This window comes from Delphinus delphis, chromosome 7 (genome assembly GCF_949987515.2).
Source record: "Delphinus delphis chromosome 7, mDelDel1.2, whole genome shotgun sequence".
Lineage (NCBI taxonomy): Eukaryota > Metazoa > Chordata > Mammalia > Artiodactyla > Delphinidae > Delphinus > Delphinus delphis.
In genome coordinates, this window is record NC_082689.1 from 23,473,563 (window position 1) to 23,489,639 (window position 16,077).

General features: G+C 35.7%; 1 pseudogene; it reads right to left on the reverse strand.

The window, feature by feature from the left end:
* Positions 1-5,597: 5,597 nt before the first annotated feature.
* On the reverse strand, positions 5,598-6,830 carry LOC132428024 (non-histone chromosomal protein HMG-14 pseudogene; annotated as a pseudogene).
* Between the last annotated feature and the right edge of the window lie 9,247 nt (positions 6,831-16,077).

Here is a 16,077-nt window from a genome sequence, read left to right on the forward strand (position 1 = left end):
TCATCTTCCAGAATTCTGCATGATTTTTCATGATGAGTTGAGAAAAAAAAATCCATTCATAACTATTGCAACCAATGAGGCAGAATGAATAGACTAGTCTCTACCCCCTCATTGTGAAACTTCCTGTAGAAACACAAAACTATCCTCATCCTCTAACTCTACTCCCTTTATAACATTGCATCCGGATAACCACAATAGTGATAGTGTCTTATTTTTCTAGCTCACTCTTCTCTGATCAATTCTGCAAGTTGCTATTAGGTAAGGTGTCATGAAACTCACTGTTCAAAACATCATTTTTCTGCTTAAAAATAATTTAACTGGTACCTTAGTTGTCTGTGATTTTGTTCCTAGTATGAAAGGAAAATTTACTTTACAATTTATAAGTGAGCAATGCAGATTTTATTTTAAAACGTGACAATAAGGAATTTATATTGTATATCTAACAACACATACATGCGTCAATTGTCCTACATTTTCATTTAGGTTATTTTCTTTCCAACCCCCAAAATACTTTATTCATCTGTTCCTCTCATGTGGTTATGATGGACTCTTGTTCTTGTGGCCACAGGATTAGGCAACTAACCTCAACTGGATCAACTGGGGTACCCAGTCCTGTTCAGAACAGCATCTGACCTGAGCTAGGCAAATCTGAGTACTCGCCTGAGATTTTTTAAATTTGAGTTGAGGGAATAGGATATAATTTCTTTTCTGATTGCAGTTTGTGTGTTTATGAGCCTGCAAGGCCTTTGACCAAATATCCTATGACTGAGAGAATGAAGAAATGAAGAGAGAAGCAGAGATGAGACAACTACCGTGCATGCCTCTGTGTGTGTGTGCGTGCACCTGTTACATGCCAAAACTGAAGTGTGAAATTTTTCCCCTTTTCACTATGCTGCTTTAATCTAGACATTACAATGAGTTTTTATGTGAGAGTGAGTGAATTCATTACATTGCTGAAGCTGCAGGTGGTCTATAGCTCAATCAAGGTGTTAATTGGCTGCCACTAAGTGTGGTTTGAGGTTAGTGTGGCAGATGGAATCCAATGAATATAGAGTTTTGTTATACAAACTATAGATGTACTTAAGCTTTCTACATCTGTGCTACACTTTTTTTCAAACAGACATAGGTGATAAAATATCTGCTACTTAATTAACACCCTTTGTAATCATTCACAAAGTTAGATTATTCTGAAACTTGCTCTGCCAGCTATAAATGTTAAAACTTTACTTGCTATTCTTGGAGATTTTTCTTTCCTTTATTTTGCAAAGTCTAAATTGAAAAATATTCAAGTCTATCAAATGAAGGAGAATACAAATGATTAATGAATGAGTGAATGGATAGATAGAGAGGTAAAGTAGAAAATTTCTGAAATTCTGAGCTGGTAATCCTATGAAAATAAAAACAGTAGCCAAGCTAAAGAAATTATTTCAGAGGTTAGACATTTCTGGGTAAATAGCAATTTTTAAATCTCCTGGCTCCCCTTCATTCTCAAGTCCAACACGTCTACCTTCTATAAGCCAAGAGGCTGCTGTGGCCAAAAGGGAGGAATTAATTACAGGAGGCAGCTGAGCCTTCAAGTCTCCTTTGGTCCTGATGAAGATCCTTGGGACATGACTTATATCTGGTCAGGCAGATAGAGCCTGGGGCCTGGGGATGAAAAGACTGATGGTTTAGATTAGGCTGAAACAGATCCTCAGAGTTGGGGAACAGTGCCATATGTTTCATTGATGTTTCTAGTCTGGCTGGCCTTCAGAGCTTGGAAGAAGAGCTACAAGGTTCTCTACACAACTAAGTCTAGGGCTCTACAAGGAGACTGGTGAGCAGAGATGTTTTCCTTCTGGGACCTCAACAGGAACTCTAAATCTTCCTGTTGCTAAATCAAAGACCCAAAGGAGCAGAGCAAATGCACCATTCACCACTCTAGGGATCACCCCAATATATGTTATGCCAGCAGCTAGCCTTGAGTCCTGAACAAAGGAGAAAAGTAATAGCTTACTCCTAAGAAGGGCTCAAAACAGAGAAGAAAGAACTGGTCCCTAGAAAAATAACAGTCTAGAAAAACAAATAGCACTCTTTGTTCCACACCATGGTGTACAGAATGTGATCACTCATAGACCGTGGCATGTAACATTTTCATAACTGGTCCATACATGGCCCTCTGTATTTGTGAATTCATCCTTTTTGAGTAGTATAATAAGCAACTAAGAGTCCACCATACACAATGCAGAAAGTAGGATTCACCAATCATTTATATCTATTTATGGGTCTTCCCTCATTCTATTCCCTCTCTCCCCTCTCCCAAGCTCCTTCTGAGGCTTGTGTTTGCCATTCCCTTTCTTTTATTTTCATATAGTTTCACCTCATCTTTATCATTAATAAAAACTTACTTTCATTTCAACTGTATTATGTTTAATTTGCTCAGGTTTATATTGTTAGAATTCATTCATACCATTGTATACCATTTGTATTAAGTCAGGGTTCTCCAGAGGACAGATCCAATAAAATATAGAAAGATATATTTAAGAGAAGATTTATTATAGGAATTGACTCATGTAATTGGCTCATGGAGTCTGACCATCTGTCATCTACAAGCTGGAGAATGAGGAAAGCCAGTGGTGGAATTCAAGTACAGAAGGTAAGTCTGAGACCCAGGGGAACTGATGGTGTAAGTCCCTGTCCAATTCTGAAGGTCCAAGAACCAGAAGCATTGATGTCTGAAGGCAAGAAAGGATTGATATCCCTGTCAAGCAGAGAGATCAAATTCATCCTTCTTCCAATGTTTTTGTTCTATTCAGGCCCTCACTGGGTTGGATGATGCCCACCTACATGGATAAAGGCAATCTTCTTTCCTTAGTCTACCAATTCAAATAATAATCTCTTCCAGAAACACCCTCAGAAAATTCAGAAATAATGTTTTACCAGCTATCTGGGCATCCTTTCGCCCAGACAAACTGACACATAAAATTAATCACCAAACCATTGTAGTTTATTTATTGTACTGCTTTGTAACAGTCTATTCCACTATATTCAGCTACCCTCCTGCTATGGAAGCATATGATTTGCAAATCAATGGAAGCATGCATGTAGGAGGCAATAACTAAACAAAGAAAATCTCACTTGCTCAAAAATAATGAAGTCTCTAGATTAAAATGATCAGCAATGGAGGCATAAATAATGAGAAAAATCATAACATTAGGTATATTCTTGCTAAATTACTGAACTCCAAATGTTACCAAAAAAACACAAAACAAAGAACCTTATAAATTTCCAGCATAACAGATAAAAGAGGAGGAAAAGTTAAACAAAAAAAAATTAACCACCCAGGAAAATATTGATATTAATACTCATGTTAACAGATGCAGTCATCACATGAACTTTGTAAAATATGAATAAGCAAAAATAACTTAAATATGATAAATATTATTTACCATAATCAACAGAAAATATCACTTTAAAAACAAAACTTTAAAATTATTTTAATTAAAATCAGGAAGCTTATAGTGATATCAACATTATTATTTAACATTGGAGTTTTGAGCAATAAGAAAAGAAAATTAAATAATACAAAACTTTCTTTGCTAACATGATTTTAAACCTAGATAATCTAAGATGTTCCCATAAACCACTAGAATTAATAAAATAATTTATGAAATTCTCCTACATAAGACACAGGTACCAAAAAAAAAAAAAAGACTATTCTCTCTTCTAGAAAAAAGAATCTAGAAACTAAAATATATACATCTATGTTTTCCTCCTTTTCCAATACAATGCTGTAAAACTCAAATGGGTTAAATCTACTTACTTACTAAATAATTCAATGCAACAACTGATATCATTGGAACTAATTTTGTCTCTTTTAAATAAAAATGTAAGTAAAGAGGTATTAAAACTGCATAGATCTTTGGATGCCAATATAAGCTCTGCATTTCTAAGAAAGTATAATTTGCCCAGTTAGTTCAACAGTTGAAATCAACAAATGTTTACAAATTTAAGTTTAGAAAATCTTGCTATAGAATGATTGCTATATTAATCCATGTGCTTTGACAAGTATAAGACTGCATAACACACTAAGTAGTAGTAGTAGTAGTAGTAGTAGTATGTATTGGGATAATTTTTCTCCTTTTAGACCAAAGTAACCATTGACAGGGACACAAAAACATTCCATTGATCTTTGTATCCCAACTCCGATCCTCTGCACTTCCTATGAAGTTACAGCCAGACTGTCGTACTCAGGAAACCACCATGTATCAGGCACCATCTGTGCAAGACACAGTTGGGGAAAAGGTAATGCAGAGACTTAAAATTTAGTGTAATACCAGTACAGACCTAATTGTCACACAAGATAGAGTATAAGAGGCTTCCATACCATTGAAGGAATTGCAAGTGATATAAGATCATGCTTCGTAGAGGATCTTCTTCACATGGTTGGGGAGATGGTTGCAATGGGGTTAGAGGTGCTTTACATGAAAATCAGCCTACGTGACTCAGTGCTCTCAACGCCAATTACCGAGGATCTGAACTCTGAAATACTATTTTTCTAAACCACACGGTAATAATTTCTTCTCGCCTACAAGGCTTTCTTTAAATAACTGGAGGAATTCTACTCATCATGTAAGACTGTACTCAAATAGAATCATTTCTAACAAAGTCTCCCTTTACTTCTAAAATTCCCTACTAATCATTTCCTCCTTTTTCCTCTCAAAGCAGTTTTATGCACTGTTTTAGCAATTTCAACGTATTATTTTAGGTGTCTTCCTCCTTTACCACACCATGAACACTTACAGCACCCTGTCATTTTATTTTCAGTACTGAAAAATTAAAAGAACTTAATAATTGACTATTGGAAGAATGAGAAGGAATGAATAAATTGACAAATGAGCTAAATGATAAAACAGTCCTGAGATCTCAGACATACAAACAAAAACAGTATACCAATGGAACATTCCACAAAGTAAATGTACCCATAGTATAAATACCTTAAAGCTCTTTACCAGGCATAGCCCATCTTTACCTTGAAGTCAAGCTCTCTGGCCCAGCTAGCATTTCACAGAGCAACATCACTGTCACTAGTCTCCGCCAGTCTTTAAATCACCAAAGTCCAAAGTAGTATTTCTCTGCCCCCTCAATCCAGAAATGTCACCATGGAAAACTTACAGCATTTTTAAGAGTGTAATACTTTGTCTACACAATTCTATTCAGAGAGAATAATATAGACCTTAGCACTGCCTCACCTATGTTCATATGTCCTGCATTGCTTAAAAAGCCAGTGAACAAGGCTGTGCTCTTTTAACACTAGATTGAAATTTCACTTCCCAGTGTTACTACAGTCAACTTTTCACAAATTTGTAAATATCTAGTTATGGTTCAATCATGAGATCAAGTTTTCTCAGCAACTAAGTTTCCAGCCTATTTTTTGTGAGGTCAGGAAAATCCTGAGTGTTTCGTAAGATGCAAATGTTTCCAGTTTTACAAGTAGCCCCAGGAGCTGAATCAGGCTCCTGATTTCTCCCAGGAGTCTAGTAAAGCACACAGTAAATTCTACCTATTATGACACTTCTGTGCACCTAAAAATACAGCTGGTCCTTTGGAATTTTTTTTTTTCTTTCATAATTGAGATTTTATTTGTTGTTTTGAGGATCAGTACACAGACATTTCAATTTGTACACAATTCTCAACATACGTACCAAAAACCTAAAAAATCATGTAGTTGTGATTCTTTTCTGAACAGTTATTCCAGTGACTTTCCAGCTTAAAATTTGGGGGCAAATTTTCCTTCACAGGATATCAAGTACCAATACCTTCAAATATTGATATGCTGTTACATCGTAAGTCCCACTAATTCACAATTTAATATCACATACACTACATACTCAAATTGTCAATCGTTCACAGCACATTAACAGTTACTAGAAGAACTGGACTACCACGACCAAAGATGTTACAGAGTGCACAAAACTCTGCCCAGGAGAGCCAAGATCAAGGGGTGAGTGGTTTGCTTTAGGAAACAATTCTACCAAAAACAACGTGGGAAGAGAAGTAATTTAAAGTGTTTAAGACATTAAATGCGCAACTGACTCCAAACTGCCATGTAGTATGCTTTGTATTATAGGATATAAAAGCTACCCTCCATCTGTGGAATGTTAAGCTGACACCCAAGACAATCAAAGCCTCCCATATTCAATATCCCACTATTTTCTGGTTGTACCAAAAAATAAACAACCAGCAAATGATTTCACCTCTTAAAAAAAAGCATTTACACTTAAAAAATGGGATGAGGTGGGATTCCTTCCTTTTTAAAAATGTTTCTAGAGCTACTAAAAAACTTGCATTTACAAAATAGTTGATAAAAATATTCCTCTGGATTGTACAAGAAGGGAAACAGGGACCACTGATAGGACCAGGTGTGTGATATTAATCAGACTTGGCTTCTTTCTCTCCTGCTTCGTCAGAAGCTGGGCTCTCCTCATTTTTAGTTTCTCCATTTTCTGCAGGTAAGTCTTCTTTAGTCTCTTGGTTAGCCACTTCAGCCTGCTTTCCCTTTGCTCCCCTTTTCCCTTTTGTTTGCACTTTTTTGTCGGAAGATTTATCCTTTCCTGTCGCCTTTTTTGGCTTCGTTTCCACTTTTGCAGGAACCGGTTTAGCTGACAACCTCGCCGATCTCCTCTTGGGCTCCTCCTTCGCCGCCCCCTCGGCGGAGCTGACCTTCCTCTTGGGCATCGTCGCGGCAGGGCGGGCGCGTGCCGGGTGCCTGCGGGCCGCGGCGCGCCGAGAGCCTTCGCGAACCTGGGCTGCCTGGCCGCTGCCGCTCCTCCCGCCGCCCGAGCTGCTGGGACCCGGTCCTTTGGAATTTTTATGCACTGAGTGGATTTAGTCTATTTATTATCTGTATATTTAACTCTCATGAAGAGTCTTATTACTCATCTAGATGGTCATTATTCAAAGCAGTGTACAATTTCACCAAAGAAGAGGTATGTGCCAGATTTAGAAAATTGGTTAAGGAAATATAAGTTCCTAATGCCTGATCATAGGACATTGTACCATGGACTCATTTATTTTGCATATCATTACGACTTACAGATAGACACACTTGTGTTTTACTTGCAATTTCCATCTTCTGTTTCCTGACTTGGTTGCTTTGCAAAGTTTACAGCCCATAACTAGTCTTAATTGAATTCAGTTTTTTGCGTGACATTACACTTCTTCAAATGGTTTGGGTCACTTTGAATTTTGGTAATATCTATCTTTACCTAAATGCCAACTGTAAAAGTATTAAATATTCTATTTACCTCATCAATAAGGAAAATGGATTGACCTAACCAAGGTACTCCTTTTATTTACTCATTCATTCCCTTATTCATTCATTCATTCAAAGTGTCTACTGATCATGTTGTATGTGTCAAACACTATGGAAGGTGGTGAAAATAAAGATATAAATAACAGTGCACCTATCCTCAAAGTATCTAAGAGAAAGAGAAGGAGCAAGCTGAATACCCTATTACAGTGTTCTAAATGCTATGATAGAGGTAAGGCAATAACTTTCTCAGATGAAGTAACACATAAACTAAGGATTGAAAAAACAATTTTGAAAGGAGTATTAAGATGTCAGCATAGTTGAAGGAGCATAAGTTTTAGAGTCAGAAATCCAGAATTTTAAGACAAACTCAGTTAGTAGGTCACAATGGCTGACGTTGTCCCTTCAACAGCCTTAACTATAAGAGCAATGGACAAATTGGTCAGGATGAATGGCACCAAGAATCACAGTAGCCACTTTCTCAGAGTCGTTGCCACCAAGGACTACATGTGTTACTAACCCACAGCTGTAGCCGTAGCACCTAGTCAAGTGACTAATAACATTTAAAAAATAAATCTGGGAGTAAAGTACAACTCAAACTATATTCCAGAAGATCCCTGTGCACATTGCCAAAAGAGAGCCATAAAATTGACTTTACATTCTTTAGAAACCAACACAAGGAGAGAATCATGATTGGTGTCATATTTTAGTGCCCATTATAAATGAACAACTCAATTGCCATGAAGGGCCATGCCTATTTCCTATCCTGTGGACTTAGTACAATTTGCACTTATACTTCCTCATGGAGTAGTATACCAGCCCTGGGCCAGTTTGCCTTCAGTTCTATTCCTCACTTCTCTACTCCTTTGCTTGATGCTGCAGGGGCTGATATGAAAGCCACTTCCCCCCAGGGTCCCCTACCAGCTGACTTCCATCTGGCTTCAGCCAATGGAAATTATTAACTGGAGATTGGAGGGGGACAGAAAGGGAGCAGCCAGGGTATTTCTTCCCTAACCTCTCTAACATGAACCTCTGGAAGGTGCTGTGTCTCTGGCTCTCACTGCTCAGGTGGCGCTTCCTCCTTCCAGGAATCCTGACCCCCTGAATTCAGGAATGTCACCTACTCGCTTTGTCCCTCCAGCTTAGCAATGGTAGCTAGTCTGTCACTATTTTCTCATTTTCCTCTTCTCTCATTTGGTTGCTCAGTGCTTCCATCACCCACATAACCACTCTCCTGCTTTAAATTCCCTCTCCTCTATTTTAACTACTTAAAGTTGTTTCTGTTTTTGTCAACTGATACTGAAGGCATAAGTCAAATCCTCAATTATACCACTTCCAAAATAATAATGGTAAGTTTTACAACTCTATGTCTTACAACATTCCTCAGTGTGGGCTACGGCATAATGTATACACAGTTCAATAAAAGTAATTCTGCAGTTGTACCAGGAGCAAAATGATGCCAGATACCCAGCTTGATGATACCTGGTTAAAAATTCTGAATAAAACAAAGAATATCTAGAAGAATGGATAAAGTTACAAACAATTCAGAGACCTCCAAAAATATATTTTTCCTCTCAACCAAGTTTTAGGTAAGTAGTAAAGAGCAGAGAGTATGTGTTTCTAACTAGTACCTAGAAGACCATTAAGAGCACTGCCATACTCCTCACAAGTCAGTAGCACTGGAGTAAAATCAGCAACCAATAGGGTACCCCCAGGACACGACCTCTGCTCCCAAGGAGCTTACATTCAAGCAGGGAAATTAGATAATAACCAAGTAGCAAAGAAACAAATGAATGAAAAAGAATGCGATTTGGGGTAAATAATAGAAGAAAATAATATAGCAATGAGATAAAGAGTGATGAGACAGGGTTGCTGTGGTGGTGATAGAATATTAGATTGGACTGTCAGGGAAGGCTAAAGAGGTGCTATGAAGCTGAGGCCTGAAGGATGACATGGAGCTGATTTTATGAAAATCCAGTGAGAACACTATTGACAAAGCCACAGTAAGTGCCAAGGCCCAGAGCAGAACAAATTTGGCCTGTTCTGAGAACTAGAAAGACAAACTCGTTTCTGAATCAGAAACTTGTACTTTCTAGTTTCTCAAACGGCAAAAAGTACAGAAGTACTGGAAAAAACCCACTTGCACTTGCACTCAAGTAGCAATTAATTTATTAAAAAAATGGAATATGTAACTGTGAACAATATAAATTCCCAGAAAACACTCTAAAATTGATAGCAAACATACCCCTAGGTACATTATTCCACTTGCTAAACTGCTTGAGCACTGATTATGTTCCATTGACCATTATGAGTGTTTTAAATGTTCAAATCCATTTAATCCTCATAACCACCTTATGAAGTAAGCACTGTTATTATTATTATATCCATTTAGAGCTGAAAAACTGAAACACGGGGCTTAACATGCCCAAGATGATACAGCTGTTAACATAGAGCAGTGGTTTGAACCCAGGTTATCTGGCTCAACAGATAACCTTCTTAAGCACTATGTCAAGGTATTGCGGTCAAAGACGTGGAGAGTTGATTCAGACAAACCTGGGTTCAAATCCCAGCTCTGTCACTGACGTAACATAACAGCGTGCAAAAAGAAGACATCGTTTTTGTCATTGTAATTAACTACTCCTCTACTGATATTTTTCAGTCTTTTCTTTCAAGGCCCCAGGAAGGACATGTCTTCAAAACTTGCCTTTGTCACTTCCTGAAGCATCAGCCTCTAGCATTGCATTAGCCTATATGTCTTAACTTTTAAAAAGAATATTAGAGATATATTCTTAGAGAATAGAAATGATATGTTCCAAATAATTTCTGAACATGCTTTTTAAAGCATGTTTCTGGAGTCACAACAGAGATTAATGTATCTTCTAAATGGGCTTTATTGTTATTTTACTTTTTCAAAGATGATGATAAATAGCTTGAATTATTCTTCAAGTACTGATATTCCCCCTTTAAAGGAAAAAATTACCATAATATAATTTGCTCTAGTATAAGCATTTGTAATTTAAAATACTGATAATCAAAACCCAGAATGCAGATATATTTTCCCTCTAGCTTATATTCTACAAGATTTTGAGATATTAAAAATAAATCAAAGATACAGAAAAAGGTATTTTCCTTAAATTGGTGTAAATTCTTTATACCATAGTTTATCTAATTACTAATTAAACCTTATGGAATTGATCTAATAAAGTGCCTTTTAATTTTCTTAATTTATTTAATTTATTCCTCTATTAAACAGGTACCATAAAGAATAATGCCATATAATCTTCCCGTATATAAATGGGATAAATGTCTGTTTGACCCTTGAGAGTACATTCATTGTACAGAATTTGGATATTGAGGAAAGAGTTAAAGTTGATAGAGGGGTAGATCCATTGATGTTTATTCTGGTATGTTTGGATTATGATTAATATATGTCTTTATGCGGGCTTCCCTAGTGGTGCAGTGGTTGATAGTCCGTCTGCCAATGCAGGGGACACGGGTTCGTGTCCCGGTCCGGGAAGATCCCACATGCCGCGGAGCGGCTGGGCCTGTGAGCCATGGCCACTGTGCCTGCGCGTCCGGAGCCTGTGCTCTGCAACGGGAGAGGTCACAACAGTGAGAGGCCCGTGTACCGAAAAAAAAAAAAAAAAATATATATATATATATATATATACATATATATATATATCTTTATGATTTTTTAATGTCAGTTTTTTAATGTTAACCAATATGGCTTACATGCATTATATGCTTTTAAAAGTGCCTAACCCATTCCTAGTTAAATATTTATTACTAGCCTCTCCATTTAAATTATTATTTTTCAAAGCAGATCAAATAAGTGCACATTATTCTTCATTTAAAAAAAAGGGGAGACTAGTTTAGTTGCTAGGTAGAATGCTTCCATTTCTTTAGAGAGAACAAAAGAACATGGCATAAAATGGGCACATAATATAAAAGTAGAATACTACTAAGAAAACCCTGACTACTTCAGATAAGCCTAAAGGTGGATGCTTCATGAATATTTTCAAGTCTTCTAATATGTTACTTGTCTATCTTCATCTATTGCAAGGGAGACAGAAAATATACAGTCCAGGCAAAAACCATAAAATTTTACCTTCAATTTAGTGACAGCATAGCAAAAAAGTTTTAAACACATGATAAACCAGTAACTGTTTCACTTTTTAAAGAAAAGTAAGTAGTGGATTGTGATACAATAAGAAATATATATTTGGTCTTTGTCCCCAGTTCCTGGCACACTGCTCCTAAAACTCCTGGAATCTCCAGAGTGCTGAGTTTTATATTATCATATTTTATATGCTAATGAGATGACTGGTACCTGGAGGCCCCAGATAGTTTCTGGATGGGTTCTGGTCACCATGATTAGAGGACTGGAACTTTTAGCCCTGCTCCTAATCTCTGGAGTGGGGAGGCTGGAAATTGAGTCAATCACCAATGACTAATGATTTAATCAATTATGCCTACATAATGAAACCTCCATGAAAACTTCTAAATGATGATGTTCAGAGAGCTCCTGGTTGATGAACACATCAGGCAGGAGAAGGGTGGCACACCTGAAGAGGGTATGGAAGCTCCATGCCACTTCCCCCATACCGTGCCATCTGCATCTCTTCCATTTAGCTGTTCCTGAGTTTTATCCTTTACAATAAACCATAAGAGTAAGTCATAACAGTATGTACAGCACTTTCCTAAGTTCTATGAGTTGTTCTAGCAGATTATCAAACCTGGGGAGGGGACTGCAGGAACCCTCTGAGTTTATGGCCAGTTAGTCAGAACTACAGGTGGCAACATGAGGCTTGTGACTGACATCTGAAGTGGGGACAGTCTTGTAAAATGAGCCCTTAATCTGTGAGGTCCATGCGAACTCTGGGTAGTTAGTGAATGGAACTGAATGGCAGGACAACCAGTGGTATCCAGAGAGCTGGAAAACTGGTTGTTGGTGTATAAACGAAAGCACGTGTTTGGTGTCAGGAGTGTTGTGAATAAAAGCAGTTCAGATGGGTTTATGTCTTAAATATCAGCAGCAATAAAAACTGATTTTACCTAGCAATCAATTTATACAGGAAAAATTCAGCACTTAACTTCACATGGCATCTCTCACGACAGCCTTACACTCTTCAGTCACAGGGTACAGAAACTGTGACTATTGAATACCAACACCTAGCAAATGGAAGACCTGGGAATGGTTGGTTTAACTGTTTAAGACTTTAGTTTTTAGAGCAGTTTAGGTTTGCATTAAAATTAAGAGGAAGTACAAAAATTCCCCATATATCCCCTGCCCCTCACATGCATAGCCTTCCGTATTATCAGCATTCCCCACCACAGTGGTACATTTGTAACCACTGATAAATCTGCATTGACACATCACAATCACCAAAGTCCGTAACTTACATTGTGGTTCACTCTTGGTGTTGTACATTCTATGGGTTTGGACAAATCTATAATGACATTTATCCATCATTATACTATCATATAATGTATTTTCACTGTCCTAATAATCCTCTATGCTCCACCTATTCATCCCTTCCCAAACAACATCACCCCCCCAACCCTTGGCAACCACTGATCTTTTTACTGTCTCCATAGATTTACCTTTTCTACAATGTATTGTTGGAATTGTACAGTATGTAGGCTTTTCAGATTAGCTCCTTTCACTTAATGATGTGTATTAAAAGCTTCTCAACATCTTTTCATGGCTTGATAGCTCTTTAATCTTTTTAGGGTTGAATAATATTCCATTGTCTGGATGCACCAAAATTTATTAATCCATTCGTCTACTGAAGGACATCTTGGTTGCTTCCAAGTTTGGGCAATTATAAATAAAGTTACTATAAACATCTATGTGTAGGTTTTTGTGTGGACATAAGTATTCAACTCTTTTAAAGAAACACCAAGGAGTGCTGATTTGATTTTTCAAAGGGGAAGGAGTAAAGGAAAAACATTTACAGGTACTTGAACAAAGAATTGAATCCTTCATTACTCTTCACACACATTTCATGTGTCTGACAGATTAACAAACATCATTATACAAAGGTATGGAATTGTATTTCTTTTCTTAAATGCTGTTTTAGACTTGAATTTTTCATAAAATGCAAATTTTAAAAACCCTAAAAACAAAATCCTAAGTGAATTTAACTCATTCACAAAAAAGTAAATTTTCCCCTATCATAGTTACAGAAATGGAATTGCTGAGTTTGCATATTCTATGGATTCTATTTCATTCAACCAAGAGAGTCCTGATTAATATGATGGCAATTTAATAAAGGTAACAAGTAATGTTCTCTGAGGGCCTTGGCTCTGAACACAGATTGGGAGAGAATCACAATTTCTGATAATTTCAGATTTAGCATAAAAAGCATTCATCTTCAACTATGTAGGTGTATTGTTGAAAGAATGTTTGAGATGTTCTTCATTTGAAGACAAGCCCTGGAGAGGGGCATTAGATACTGAGGCTTTAGCAACCTCAAAGTAGAGTTTCACTGGCTATGGTCTCTCTTCCAGTGGTTCTGGGACTTCATTGTGAAATAAGATATAGGAGACCTTGCTAAAAATGCAGTTTTGGATCCCACTGAGACTTACTGTATCAGAAGGCTGAGGTTTAGCTACCTTGAATATGCATTTTTAGAAACACCCCAGATAATTCTATCAGGTGGTCCATCTGTAGACACACTTTGAAAATGACATATATCTAATCTTCCTCTCTAAGAAATCTTCCAAAGATTAAAAACCTGTTAATCCACCATTGGTAAAGTATACAATTCCAATACTTAACTCTTCAGAATTCCCTACAATCTTTCCTAAACTAGTTTTTCAAATATAGCTCCCTATTCTATACACAATTAATCCTCTCTGGTCATTTCACATCCCCTCTGTCCCATGAACCATTTCTATTTCCTTTTCTATCTCCATCAACTCTTTCTTGAAAGACTCATCCATCAATATTCTGCCTCCTGATATCAATTTTCTATACCCATTAAAAATCCTCTATCATGAAGTTTTTCACACTAGCCAAACTAACAGTAACCTCTTCTAATAGCACAGCACCTCCTTTCTAAAAGTAGATTGACCTTTATATATAATATTTTGCCTTACTTATGAAGTATATTGTTTGCATTGTTATTTATCTTTTCAGAAGGTGTTGCAGTTGCCCAAATATATAGTATCTAAGGGCTTATGATTCCAAAGCATTTTTGTGTAATTTGAATGCCTTAAATATAAAAATAAAGCTCTTCAAATATTAGATTGCTAATTAATAAAAATATATTTATACATTATAAATCAAATACACTAATACACACACATTACACATGAAAATTTGTATTTTAAATGGATAAAATTAACACATTTGATTATGCACTGACCCATAATTAGCCAAAAATGTCCTCAGCTTTGTTGTTCCTGACTGTGATAATTACTTTAATTTTAATATGTATATTTCTTTATAATAATAGGAAATGTCATAGTACTCTATTTTCACTACAGTGCTCCTATCCCATGAACTGAAGTCTGCATTTTCTATATTAATTGTTTCACTTCCAAGAACATTAAGATAAATGTGTGTGAAAGATAAATGACAATATACTTCATATGTGTGTGAAAGATAAATGATAATATACTTCATATTATTCTCTGAGAAAAGTAGTAATTATATTGAAAATGTAATAAAATTTGATACAGTTATCTTTTCAAATTGATAATTAAAATTTAAATATTGATTATGTCATTAACTAGAAATATAAAAATAATTCAGCCTACTTAAATATGCTCATTCATCTCTCTCTCAAATTCTATAAATGCATAGCATCATAAAAGATTTATATAACTTTTTTTTAAGAAAGCAATAATATCATTATAATATCTCCACTGGAAAATCATGAACATTCATTGACTCACAAATAAAGGTTATTTTAAATATTTACCATTAATTTAATTTTAAAAAAAATAATAAAATCTAAGATCTTTCATTTTTTCTATCAAATCCTGACTTCATAACAAATTATACTTCAATAAAGTTATCTAAACAAGCTTACTAGCTTTCTTTGTGAAATTATAGGTAAATCATAACACTAGAATTTAATTTAAAAAAGACAAATCAAACTTGGTATAAATCAATAGAGAGTGACTTATTGAAGAGTGCACATAGTTAAGAATGAGTTTACAGAGTCCCTTGAAGGACGACCCATGCATCTGAAAGTAAAAACCCTGTTGTATCTGAATTTCATAGGCATTAGAATCTAACTGCAGGTTCTAAAGGTCCTATACTAAGCAAAAATAAAATAAAGTAAAATTAAATTAAATATATATCAAATTAAATATATATTTAATTGAATAAAATTGATTATCTGTTATATCTAACATATGTATATTATATATAATATATATATTATATATAATCATATAAAACATATAATTATATTTGAGAGCAAAATTGTAAATGCTACTGTAATCAACACAGTTTATTAATGTTTCAGGTCTAACACCTCTCATCTTTCCTAATCATTGCCTAAATTTAAACACTCATACTTGTGTTGAAACTAACTTATATTGTGCTTTACAGCTGTAATAAGTTTTCCATTTATGGTTTAAAGGTACACAAGCTATTTCTAAATGACTACATTCAGAAAATAATGCTCATTTTATTCATTTATTTATTTATTGAGTTATAGTTGATTTACAATATTATATAAGTTTCAAGTGTACAAAATAGTGATTCACAATTTTTAAAGATTAAACTCCATTTACAGTTATTATAAAATACTGGCTATATTCCC